The sequence below is a fragment of the Gossypium hirsutum genome, chromosome A01 (genome assembly GCF_007990345.1).
Source record: "Gossypium hirsutum isolate 1008001.06 chromosome A01, Gossypium_hirsutum_v2.1, whole genome shotgun sequence".
Lineage (NCBI taxonomy): Eukaryota > Viridiplantae > Streptophyta > Magnoliopsida > Malvales > Malvaceae > Gossypium > Gossypium hirsutum.
The window spans coordinates 102,879,405-102,893,739 of NC_053424.1; the positions used below are offsets into that span (position 1 = coordinate 102,879,405).

General features: G+C 36.5%; 1 non-coding gene across 1 annotated transcript; it reads right to left on the reverse strand.

Moving 5' to 3' along the window:
• Positions 1-6,754: 6,754 nt before the first annotated feature.
• Positions 6,755-6,861, reverse strand: LOC121208256 (small nucleolar RNA R71). Its single transcript, XR_005903226.1, has one exon. It is a non-coding gene; the product is annotated as a small nucleolar RNA R71 (small nucleolar RNA).
• Positions 6,862-14,335: the final 7,474 nt, after the last annotated feature.

Here is a 14,335-nt window from a genome sequence, read left to right on the forward strand (position 1 = left end):
CATATAGATGGCACCTTACGAGGAACTGTATGGTCGTAAGTGTCGCACTCCCTTTTGCTGGACTGAGTTGGTTGAGTGGCGTATTCTGGGTTCAGAGTTGGTTTCTGAGACTGAGGACAAGGTCTGTTTGATTCGAGATCGACTGAAAGAGGTTTCTGATAGACAGAAGTCATATACGGATCTGAAACATCGAGAGATAGAGTATTCTGTAGGGGACTCTATTTTTCTCAAGGTCTCGCCATGGAAGAAGATTCTGAGGTTCGGTCGCAAAGGCAAGCTGAACCGTAGGTTTATTGGGCCGTATCGGATTTTGAGACGAGTGGGATCAATCGTATATCAGTTGGAGCTACCTCTAGAGTTAGATCGCATTCATGATGTTTTCTATGTCTCGATGTTGAGACGCTACTGCTCTTATCCTACGCACATTGTCCCTATTGAGGAGATTGAGGTTTGGCCAGATCTGACCTTCGAGGAGGAGCCGGTTTAGATTCTGGATCGCAATGTAATGCTTCTGAGGAGAAAATCTATTCTATTGGTTAAGGTTCTATGGAGTAATCATAGCACTAAGGAGGCTACGTGGGAGCCTGAGGATGCGATGCGTCAGTAATATCCTCATCTATTCTGATCAGGTAAAATTTCGAGGCCGAAATTTTCTTTTAGGGGGTAGAGTTGTAACGCTCCAAAATACCTGTAGATGTATCTGTATTAATTTGACATAAATATGTATCTGCTTCAGTGGTTAAGTGTTCTGGGTATGTGTGAGAGGTCCCAAGTTCAAGCCACAACTTGGGTAAATTTTGGTATTTTAATGAATAAAGTCTGAACTTGGTCCATTAGGCTTATATTTTATTGATTGTAAGAATGTGTCAGAATGGGTCTGCTGTTCTGGTGGTTAAATAGAGTGTTAAGTTGCTTGAGGTCCTGTGTTCGAAAACTGTGTGGGAAAAAGGGGGATAATTTTTGCTACCTGCTCAGCAAGAGTTGGTTTTGACTAGGGTTCTGAGTAGTAGTCGTGTGGTGGGGAGTGTTGGAATGATTCTTGGAGGAAAATAAGGGATTTGAGATATCCCAATTGTTGGGGTAGGAAATTTGGGCCCCTCCCTTTCCATTCTCTGATTTTCTAACACCTTTTCCTTTTCTTTTCCTCTCTGGTAGCTGCCATTTTCCTCCTTTCTGTTCTCCCTTTTCGATGCCATTTTGGTACTGAAATTTTAGCCGTTCTCTACTCACATTTTTCCTTAATCCATTTTTTCCTCTAATTCTTTTCCGTTGTCGCAAATCGCGCATTCTAAAAGTGTAATGTTTTGGTTTTGGGACTTTAGAATCGTTGTTTAATAAGTTTAGTTCATGTTTAGGAGGAGGCAGTGAGGCTGGAAGTCACGCTTCTTCAACCTGAATCGGGATTGAGTTCAATTGTTATCGGTAAGCCGTTTATGCATTTTTGGGACTCTTTGTTTCAATTTGGTTTTAATGTTTATCAAGTGTTTAATCTGGTATTTGTTGGTCGTTAATAGGTTCTGGAGTGTTTGGGGTTGCCTTCGTTTCAAATCATTACTAGGTGTGGAGCCGAAAACATAGAAAGCGAGTGTTGGCGAAAGCTGAAAAACAAAACTGTTGACGCAACACGGGTGTGTGGTTGCCGGTCCGGTAGGCCGTGCTCGTGTGACACAGGCGCATGACATGGCCGCGTGATGGGCAAAGAGGCCGTGTGCGAGACACGGGCTCAATCAATCTGGTCCTGTGGGCCACATGGGCGTATGGGCCCACATAGGTGAAACACACGGGCATGTTAGTTTCTGGGCAGGTCATGTGATCCACACGGCCAAGGCCAATTTGGGCCTGTGGGCCCCACGGGCGTGTGGGCCCACACGGGCAGGCCACATGGGCGTGTGAGCCCATTTTTTTGAAATACTTTGTAAGGTTGCTCGGGTCGCCCAAGTCGACTGCGGCCTACTATAGGGTTGGTAAGAGTTACTTTGACCCCTGATTACGCGATCTAACTATGTGATATATATGTGTTTTAGCATATTACTCTTATCATGTATACCGATTTGAATGTACGATCTGTTAAATTGTATATTAGCATGTCTTACTTGTATGTTGCATTGCATCGGGGTTAGGTTGGTATTAATTGGAGGAAGTATTCTGAAAGGCTCTTAAGCCTGATATCTGGCAGCCTCGCTGCAATTATCTGATTATGTGCCACACTTCGGTACAACATGGTGTGTAGGGATGGGTGGGTTGATTTTATCCCTACATGGTGTGTAGGGTTGGATGGAGTTGGTGTGTAGAGGCTGGTGGGTAGGACTCTGTTATTTTTTTATATTCTGCACGGTATATCTGAGATGGGCTAAGGCCCTATTTTGTATCTGATTTTTTATCTGAGTGGGTTATGGTCCACATCGATTTTGTAAAGGGCTCGGGCCCGAACTATATGTAAATATATGCCTAATTTCGGATATTGTGCTGTGTGTATATTTTTCTGTGGGGATTACACATTGAGTTTGCAAAAACTGACCCTTTTATGTTTAATCTGTTCAGGTAATCCCCAGCATTAGACGGATCAGTGCAGCGGAGGACTCGATAGTGACCACTGCTTTTGCCTCACAATAAATTTACGGTTTTATGCTTATCATGGTTTTAATTTTATTTGGGGAGTTTTGATGTAATTATGGCCATTACGGATTTTTGTTTAAATTTGGGTTTTGCAACATTTTATGGTTTTACTGCTAGTAGAAGGAAGACTCGGGTTTTCAGAATAAACAAACGTTTTATCAAAATATTCACAACCACCCAACAGTGTCGAAAGCTGCCTCGTACGTTAACGTTTTGATGATGATAAACTAAATAGGTGACTCAGTTTGAAAACCAGTGTTAAGATAATGAAGTGTTTTAAAATGAGAAATGAGGTGATAGCAACGATATGATTTCAAAAGCACTATTATGTGACATTGCCAGATTCGGCCATAACGTCTAGGCCAGGTTTGAGGTGTTATAACACCAATCACAAATTCTCATAATTTCAATTCAACTATTCACATATGCTCATAAATTTAATTCCATTCAATTCAATATCATAATAACAATTACTTACCTCAATCTACTTACCATACACATTAAGTAATAAATTTAATAATTAATTATTAAATTTGGATTATAGAAATACAAACCGTAATTCTCGAACTCTCTTTGTTAATCTTGTCTTTTCATTTTTTAGCCGAGGTCTTCGGCTCGATGTTAGCTACGGAAATTAAAACAATTTAAAATAATCAATACTCACAATTTAACATTGAATATTTCAATTTATACACAGCTTTTGCCTAAATTCCAATTTAATCCTTAAATAAACTAACTTTATTTTTACAAAACTAATTTCATATCTCATTCAAATTTCCACTTTAAACTAACTTCAACTCTCTAATTTCTCCATAAAACCCTAATTTTGAATTTGTTTCAATTTAGTCCCTATTACTTAAAACTTATGATTTATTTTACAATTCAATCCTTTATTCAATTCTAACTTGAAATTCTATCAATTTAACCCCTAATTCTTCAATTAATTCAACATAAACTACATCTAAAATATAACAACCCATTTTTCAGTGAAATCGGAACAATGGTTTCGTGACCACCAATCCAACCCGAAAATAAAGTTTATTTTTATTTTATTATATGGTTCATATTATGATGTATGTGTCGTGTGAAAATTTTGATACAAAAAATCTATCGATTAAGTGTTTAATCACTAGAAGGACGAAATCGCATAAAATTCAAAAGTTAAATTCTAGTAACTATAAGGATTAAATAGCTATGGAATTCAAATCTAGAGGTCCTTATATGGTAATTAGACCATTAAAGAAAAGTATGCAGATTTTTGGTGACTCATCCATGGAAAAACTAGAAAAGAGTAGGGACTAAATTGGAAATTAAAATAAATAAATAATTAAAAAATGATGAAAAGCAAAATATCATCTTATTTTGTCATCTTCAACCCCAAAATTATATGGAAACCCTAGGAGAGAGAGAAGAATCTTTCAAGGCTTAATTGGGTAAGTTTCCTTGTCCCTTTTTTAGTAATTTTTATATTTTTGAAACTGCGATAGCTTAATCTATCTATTTGGGGGATTAATTTGAAAAGTTATCAAGGTATGAAATTTGGGTCATGGATGAATATGCTAAAAATTAGAAATTTATGGTAGAAAATGAAAGATTGTTGATAGATAAACAACTTTTACAAAGTGATTTTTGATGAAAACATGATTCAGGGACTAAAATGTAAAGTTGAGAAATTTGATGAAAAATTATGAATTTTTATGAATACATGTGCTGTAAAATTTGTAATGGGAATTTGGTTAGGCTTGGAATAGGGAGTAAACTGCACAAGTTTACTGAGCCTAGGGACGAAATTGGAATTTAAGAAAAAGTTAGGGGTAAAATGGTAATTTTGCCTAGGATGTAAATTGAGTTTGAATAAATATGAAATATGTGAAATTGATGACTAAAACTATTTATATAGATTCGGACAATACAAATTTGAGGTTAGACCGAGGAAAACAAGGGTTCGGATTAGTAGATTTTATACACGAACAAGTGTTGGGGTAAGTTCCTGTAACTTAATCGAGCTTGTAAATAAGTTTAATTGAATGTTGTGTTTGTATGGAATGTGAATTATATTGATGTAGATTATTTGTATGCTATAATGAAAAATTTAATTGATAAACCGTAATTTATACATATTTTAATCCCATGCTAAGCACATTTATGGATGATTTCTCCTTAGATTTGGTGAATTCGATGCTCCTAATCATTTAATTTCATGTTTTATACTTAGGTGAGCATAAGAGAGTAAAAAAGAGTAAGAAACGGGCCAAAAACAAAGAAAATGGGTCAACGTAGGAAATCAACACGGCCTGGACTTCTCCACACGGGTAGTTCACACGCCCGTGTCTATTTAACAGATTGCAACAAGGCCTAAGCCACCTCACACGGGCGTGTCCCTGTCAAGCCCAAGTCTAGTCCTATTCAGAAAAGGCCACTCTTGAGGGTTTTGAAGCATTCTAAAGCCTATATAAACACCCTAGGAGGTGCCCGAAAGGGACACAGAGAGTAGGAAGCAATGAATTACTAAAAGGAAGCCGATTGATCCATCTCAGAAGCCGCATTCACCTTCAAGACTGAAGATCTTCCTTCAATTCCCTTCAAGAGTTCTCGGGTTTTCTTTATGTTTTGTTATCATTATTCTTTTGAGATGTTTTCTTTCATAAATATGAACTAAACCCCCTAAATACCTAAGGGGAATGAAACCTAAGACGGATCTTGTTATTATTTTCTGAATTATATGATAAATATTTGATTTGTTCTTAATTATGTGTTCTTAATTCTTTCTTTGATATTCCAGGATATTAATTCAAGTTTTAATGTGCTTATTCAGAGGAGCAAAAGTATCTATCTAAGAGTAGATCTAACATAATTAAGCAGAGTTGATTGCACACCTAGAGATAAGGTGACATAATTTTGTCGGATTAGGGTGAAACCTAATAAGGGAATCCTTAAATCGAGTTAATGCAACACTAAGGGTTTTAATTAGAAAGAGATTTCAATTAATCAACCTAGGGTTAGACATTGTTAGTCTCGAGAGAGATAATAATATAAATTAGGGATTTCTACGGATCAAGTGAAATGAATAAATCATCTAATTCAGAGTCAATAACAAGTGAAGTCTAGGTGGATATTTCCTTAGGTATTGTCCAAATCATTCAGTTTTCCCAAAAGTTATTTCCCCAATTCACTTTCTGTGCATTCTTAATTTAGTAATTAGTTTAGATAGAACAAATCTCTTTATTTTTAGGCTAGATAATAAAAAGAAAGTTAATACTAGTACTTTTAGTTCCTTTGGGTTCGACATTCCAGTCTTGCCATAAGCTATACTACTGTTCGATAGGTGCGCCTGCCTTTGTCGTGATAATAGTTAGTTTTCAAGAATGGTCATTCATAAATTATAAAACTTATCACGATTTATATCAATCAAGTTTTTGGCACCGTTGCTGGGGAACTAAGATATTAGGAACACTTAATTTTTATTACTTTAGCCATTTATTTTATTGCAATTTGAGTTTTATTTTGATTTTTGTTACTAAATTTTATTTTTCCTTCTGGAAGGTTTTTATAGTTTACGACTAGAAGAAACTCGTCGGGACCATTGCTTTTTGACAGTGAGATCGATCGCACAGCTCACAGAAACTGAAGAGAAATAAGGCAAAGCCTAAGATACACAGAGAAAAAGCAAAAGGACAATATCTCCACCCATATTGAGGAGATAGCTGAAAATCAAGAAAATCCGCTACCTCCTGCGATTGCTGCTGATCTAGTAAATCAGAATCCTGCTCCATGCACTATGTATGATTATGCTAAAACTACTTTAACAGGAACTGAGTCAAGTGTAGTTAGGCCTGCTGTTGCTGCAAATAATTTTGAACTAAAACCTGACACGATTCAAATGATACAACAGTTTGTTCAGTTTGATGGTTTGCAGGATGAGGATTCAAATACTCATTTGGCAAATTTTCTGGAGTTTTGCGACACATTTAAGATCAATGGTGTTTCTAACGATGCCATTCACCTTTGGTTGTTTCTCTTTTCGTTGAAAAACAAAGCTAAACAGTGGTTGAACTCGTTACTACGAGGGTCAATCACTACTTGGGAACAAATGACTGAAAAATTCTTACTTAAATATTTTCCGCCAGCTAAAACGACTAAATTGAGGAATGATATCTCTTCTTTTGTGCAGATGGATCTAGAAACACTCTATGATGCATGGGAGAGATACAAGGATCTATTGAAAAGGTGCCCTCACCATGGGTTACCTTTGTGGTTGCAGGTTCAAATGTTTTACAACGGTGTGAACCCCTCAACAAGGCAACTTATCGACACAGCTGCTGGTGGGACTATCAATAACAAAACACCTAAAGTGGCTTGCAAATTTATTGAAGAGATATCACTGAATAACTATCAGTGGCAAGTCATGAGAACAAAGCCGACAAAAGCAGCCGGTGTTTTCAACCTTGACGCGGTCACTATGCTATCAAATCAGGTAGAACTTTATAATAAAAAGATTGACGGTTTGTGTGGTTCTACTTAGGTACATCCAGTGATGAGGTGCGATTCAAATGAAGGAGTACACACAGAATATCAATCTTTCAACCCTAGCACCGAGGAGGAACAAGTTCAATATATGGGTAACAATAATTCTAGACCTCAAAATAACCCATACAGTAATACTTATAATGTAGGTTGGAGGAGCCATCCCAACTTCTCCTGGGGTGGTGAAGGAAATCAAAGGCCACAACATCCCCTAGGATTTCAACAACCACCTTACCAGCAGGAAAAGATTCGAACCTTAAGGAGATGCTAATGAAATTTGTCTCGGTGTCAGAGACTCGTTTTTAGAATATCAAAACAACACTTAAGAATCAACAAGCGTCGATCCAAGGGCTTGAAACTCAGATAGGCCAACTTGCCAAATTAATTTCTGAATGACCACAAGGTAGCTTGCCAAGTAACACTGAATCTAACCCAAGGGAACAACTCAATACGATTACCGCTCGAGAAAAAGAAGAGTTAGTTGAACCTGAACCAGAATCGAGACAAAAAATTATGGTAAGTAAAGGTAAGGATGAGGTGGACCACAGTGAGCAGAAACCAGTAAGTAAAGAGTACAAACCTCGTGTGCCATACCCCAATACGACAAGGAAAGACCATATGCACGAACAATTTTTTAAATTCCTTAAACTATTAATGAAATTACACATTAACTTATCGTTTATTGAAGCTCTTTCGCAGATGCCAAACGCAGTTAAATTTTTAAAGGTGCTTTTAGCAAATAAACGGAAGTTGGTTGAGGCGTCGCATGTAGAGTTGAATGCAGTTTGCTCAACCGTTCTACAGAATAAACTACCTAACAAGTTGAAAGATCCAGGGAGTTACGATTCCTTGTTTGATTGGTAGTTTGAACGTGAATAATGCATTGGCTGATTTAGGGGCGAGCATTAATGTTATGCCTTATAAAATGTTTAAACAGCTAGGTTTTGGGAAACCCAAACAAACTAGGATGAGCATTCAATTGGCTGATAAAACCATTAAATTTCCTAGGGGTATCATTGAAGATGTTCTTGTTAAAATCGATAAATTTATATACCCAGTAGACTTTGTCTAGACATAGAAGAGGATAGTGACGTGCCTTTAATTTTAGGAAGGCCATTCTTAGCAACTGCTAGAACTATTACCGATGTTGGTATAAGTGAGCTCACACTTCGTGTGGGTGATGAAACAATCACTCTTCAAGCTCGTAATTCGAGTAACAAATCAAATATTGAGAGTGGTTGTATAAATTGTGTTACTAATACTGATCATGTGGTGCAACCTTCTTTGCAGGAAACATGCTCGACGAGCATAAATGAGCCTTGTTCCAGTAACAACAAGAGAGCCATCTATGAAGAACGAAGGCTACAGATCGAAGAACTAGATGAATGGCGAACACTTATCAAGGAAAAACCAAAAGTGCACGAAAAATCGAAGTGACACCACAATGAACATAGGGATGAAACAAGGCAAATTAAAGTTGGGGACAAAGTATTGCTAGATGGAAATGACCCCCGAATTGCCACTCTAGAGCACAATACGGACAGAGTGGCTCCTTTCACAGTAATGAACATCTTCCCACATGGTATAGTCGAGGTGACACATACTGTATTCAGAACTTTTAAGGTAAATAATACTCGACTTAGACCTTATTTTGATAAAATTGATAGCAGAGGTGAGGATTTTCAACTCCTTAATCCACCGTAATCACACGAAATTGAGGTAAGTCGAGCTTAGACTATAAATAAGCGCTTCTTGGGAGGCAACCTAAGTACTAACCTCACTAAATAGGGTTTAGTTTTTCTTTAACTTTTCATAGTTTAGCAGTAGGAAATTTTGACATTTGACAGCAGCAAACACGGCCTAGCCCAAATGTGTGCTTTAGGCCATGCTCATACCATGGGCGGCGACATGGCCGTGCGATACGGCCATGTGAAAACAAAGGAAAAATTTTCCCAAAACACAGGATTCGATACATTGCCACAGCCATGTGACATGGCCGTGGGCAATCTTGTCAAAATAACACGAGCGTGCGCCACACCCGTAGAAGAAACTGAGAAATTAACACGGGCGTGCGACACGTCCGTGTCAACACCCGTGGTCGAGACTATCAAAAGAACACGAGCGTGCGCATATATACACGGGCGTCGGAGAAGCGAACCACATTGCGCATGGTCGTGCGATACGACCATGTGACCACACGGCCTAGACATACGGGCGTGTCTTCAGGCCGTGTGGTGATTCCTCATTTTATGGTAAACACGGGTTGGACGTGAGCCACACAGGCGTGTGACACGACCGTGTTAGACCAGTGTTGGGCAACACGGCCGTGCCTCTTTTTATTTTTATTTTTTTTACTTTTATTTCTATTTATTTTTGAAGACTCATGTTTTATATTTTTTAAACTCTACCTATCTTTATGGTAATCATCGAATTATTCCCTCAATTCTCCTTCACAGTAGTGTCTTCGCATTTATCGCTCAGAATCATTCCTTTCCTTCAGCTTTATCTTCAGTTCTCACTCTTGCTAATCCAAGGATTTCATCTACAATCTCAGGGCAGTTTCCCTTCTCTTCCTCTCTTTCGATATTATATTTATATCGCTATTATATATCTTTGTACATTGAGGACAATGTACATCTTAAGTGTGGGAGGGGGTTATTTATATCATTATCAGAAAAATCCCTAAATTTTATCTTGTTATCAAATAATCTGCTCATATCACTATTAAAATGAATTTTGATTAACTTATGATTTTTATTGATATGTCTTGGATTAAAACCTAAGTATTCATGCATTGATTGTTTAAACTTTAAGGAATTAGAGAATCAAGCATGATAAGTTGATTCTTGAGAATTAAAATTTTTTAGGTTGTTTCCCTAAGTTTAGGTATTATCTTGAGTTGGAATTCACAAGTTTAACATCAAAAAGCCATAATTTTTGTGAGATCTTGAGCCTTTAAAGCATATATTATTTCTTTCATGCTCACTCTTATTATTGTTATGAGTGCGTCAATATTGATTTGTTATTCTAGAACTTGCTTGATTATGCATGTCAAGACCACACCTTTGATTTGATATGTTGAGATGATAAAGGCGCTTAGGCTTAACTCACTCACTCTATAAAAGCCTACCTTCATAATTAACCCTTAGTGAACCCCTTGAGCCTAACAAACCATTCATTGATTCACCCCCAATATTAACCCATAACCCATTATTGTTGAAATCCCCTAAATTAATTTGATCCCTATTTTTGTCGTGATTCGATTTGAATAAATTGCTTAGCTATGTTTTATTTTTAGCAAAGTTCTAAATTATTTGATTTGTTCTTAAAAAAAGTTATTATGAAATTATGTAATGCTTAGATTAAAACGATGTTATCCATTAAGAAAAGCTCAATTAGGAATATAAATTGCCAATTGTAGTATTTTTCTAGTTAGGTAATTTTTCAATTCAATCTTGATTCTAACCTTTTCTTTCAGCTTGTGACCACACCCCCTAACTAAAGCCAAGTTACAACCCTCTAAAGAGCTTTTGATTGATGTATCATCTCAATACATAGTGATGGAGATTAATTTTCACGCAAGCTTATGGTAATAACTTTTCATATTGACTGATGAGTGCTTAATTTGTTTTCCTTAAACACCTCGAGTGATTTGAGTGAATCTTTAGTGAGGATGTTGAATTGTGTGATATTTTGAATCAAAGGCGATTACTTAGATGAGGGGAGACACCTAATGTTTTCGTGATAAAATGCTCAACTTGGAATATTTTAAACTTTGATGTTCTTTTAGTCAAATTCTCAATGTATGATTACTTATGGTTTATTCTGAGATATTATTGACAGGAATTATAAGTTGAGAAAAATGAATTCTTAATTGTGAGTTGAGGATTTTGCTTAAGGACAAACAAACGCTTAAGTGTGGGGGTATTTGATAAACCGTAATTTATACATATTTCTATCCCATGCTAAACACATTTATGGATGATTTCTCCTTAGATTTGGTGAATTTGATGCTCCTAATCCTTTAATTTCATGTTTTATACTTGGTGAGCTTAGGAGAGTAAAAAGAGTGAGAAACAGGCCAAAAACAAAAAAATGGGTCAACGTAGGAAATTAACACAGCCTAGACTTCTTCACACGGGTAGTTCACACACCCGTGTCTATTTAACAAATTGCAACACGACCTAAGCCACCTCACACAGCTTGTCACACGGGCGTGTCCTTGTCGAGCCCAAGTCTAGTCTTATTTGGAAAAGGCCACTCTTGAGGGTTTTGAACCATTCTAAAGCCTATATAGACACCCCAGGAGGTACTTGAAATGGACAAAGAGAGTAGGAAGCAAGGAATTACTCGAAGGAATCCGATTGATCCATCTCAAAAGCCGGATTCACCTTCATGACTGAAGATCTCCCTTCAATTCCCTTCAAGAGTTCTTAGGTTTCCTTTATATTTTGTTATCATTATTCTTTTAAGATGTTTTCTTTCATAAATATGAACTAAACCCTCTAAATACCCAAGAGGAACGAAACCTAAGACGGATATTGTTATTATTATCTGAATTATATGATAAATATTTGATTTGTTCTTAATTATGTGTTCTTAATTCTTGCTTTGATATTCCAGGATATTAATTCAAGTTTTGATGTGCTTATTTAGAGGAGACAAAGTCCTTGTCTAAGAGTAGATCTAACATAATGAAGCAGAATCGATTGCACGCCTAGAGATAGGGTGACATAATTTTGCAAGGGTGAAACCTAATAAGGGAATCTATAAATTAAGTTAATGCAAAACTAGGGGTTTTAATTAGAAAGAGATTTCAATTAATCAACCTAGGGTTAGACATTGTTAGTTTCGAGAGAGATAATAATTTAAATTAGAGATTTCTACGGATCAAGTCAAATGAATAAATCGTCTAATTCAGAGTCAATAACAAGTGAAGTCTAGGTGGATTTTTCCTTAGGTATTGTCCAAATCATTCAGTTTCCCCAAAAGTTACTTCCCCAATTCACTTTCTGTGCATTCTTAGTTTAGCAATTAGTTTAGATAAAACAAATCCCTTTAATTTTAGGCTATATAATAAAAAGAAAGTTAATACGAGTACTTTTAGTTCCTTTGGGTTCGACATTCCAGTCTTGCCATAAGCTATCTTACTATTTGATAGGTGCGCTTACCTTTGTCGTGATAATAGTTAGTTTTCAAGAATGGTCATTCATGAATTATAAAACTTATCACAATTTACATCAATCATTAATACATGCTTAAAATGGTGAAAAAGGGTTAAGTCTCGATTGAATATTGGATTTCAATGATTATATGTGCTTTCCTGATACGAATAAGGTTCTGCATTTGTTGCGAACGAGATTTAGCTCGGCTGAGTAATCTTATTAGCCTGGACTGGTAATCCTAATTGAGCTTTTCTGAGCATATGTTATATAAAGGATTTAGCCTGAACTGGTAACCCTGTTACACGATATATGGCACGAGAGTGTGTTCCTTGATTAAGTACCCTAGTAGGTACCCTTGAATAAGAAATTGACGAATTGTTGAATCGTAAACCTCGAGTGTACTACTTGAGCATCTATTGGAATTTCAATGATTCAACTGACATAAAACTCTTGACATGGTATGAGAATTATAAGATGAAATGATAATGACTTGAAAGAATATTGCATGATGAGCTCATCTATGTTTACTTGATTGTTATAAAGATTTTGGTGACTAACATGTTTGATTGAATGCATCTGTTTAGGCAAAATTGCTAATGGATGGTAAACATGATATTGTATGCTTAAATTTAATAACGAGATTGGTAAGTTTAGTTTCCGTTATACAAACTTACTAAGCATGTAATGCTTACTTTGTTTTATTTTTCCTGTTTTATAGTGCTTGGAAGTTCGCTAAGGTTGGAAGATCATTGGAGTATCGTCACACTATCTACTAGTTATTTTGGGTATACATAGTAAAATCTTTTTGGTATAATGGCATGTAGAGGACAACTTGACCAATAGTGGCTTGAAGATGATGTTTTGTAGCCTACCCACTAGAATGGCTAGTAATGGCTTATTTTGGTATGTTTAAGTAGATTATTATGATATATTCATATGTGATATTTTGAGTACATGTGATCAAATGATGTTAATGCCTAAGTTATTCCAAGGTGAGTTTATAAACACATATGCATGTAATGGTATGGCATGATGAATGATGGAATTGTTTAATTTGAATGCTTGGAATGGTTGGTATTGGATGTTTGTTTCAAGTGTAGGTCTTGGGTGAAATTTTGGGTGAGAAATGAAGCTAGAAATGACTTTAATTTGTCTACACGGGCAGACACATGGGCGTGTGTCTAGACCGTGTGTGACATATAGCCAAGGACATGGGCATGTAAATAGGCCGTGTATCTCTCGCGCCTTAATTTTGAGAAACAGAATGCTCAGAATTGAACACATGGGCAGAGACAAGGGCGTGTGTCTCAACCATGTGTGCTACACGGCCTAGAACACAGGCGTGTGTCTTGGCCGTGTGAAACCTGCACCTAATTTCAAATTAAATTAATTAACCAAACGGCCTAGCACACGGGCGTGTGGTATGGTCGTGTGCACAAGTCAGAGAGTTACATGGGGTCAAACACAGCCTGCAGCATGGGCGTGTCACAGGGCATACGGGCGTGTCCCTTGGGCCACACAGGCATGTGAGCCCTGCACTTTGGAAAATTTTTTAAATGTCGTGAAAAATTCTTAGAGTCCCCGGTTAAGTCCCAAATCAACTCTAATGCTCGTATTGGGCCTCGAGGGTCCAATTATGGGATGTTTTGAATGATCTTGGTTAATGAATGGTAATTTACATAAATTATTTGTAAAATGTTATGAAAGTTTCGGTAATGCTTCGAAACACTGTTCTGACGACAGATTCGGGTCAGAAATGTTACATTAAAATTCACTAACTTTCAATATTCTAACATAAATCAATTAGTATTTTGTTTTGGGATCCTAAAAACTCAAAAATTACAAGAAAATGAATTAAATTGACTTACCACTTCAACTTCAAGCCTTTAAAACCCTAATTTTCCTTTCTTTTTCTTTCTCTCTTTTTCTCCCCTGTTTTGTTTGCCTTCTGTTCTTTCTTTTATTATTTTGTTTCTTTTATTTATTTATTTTACTTTATGTTTATTATATTAGTATAATATTGTATTGAC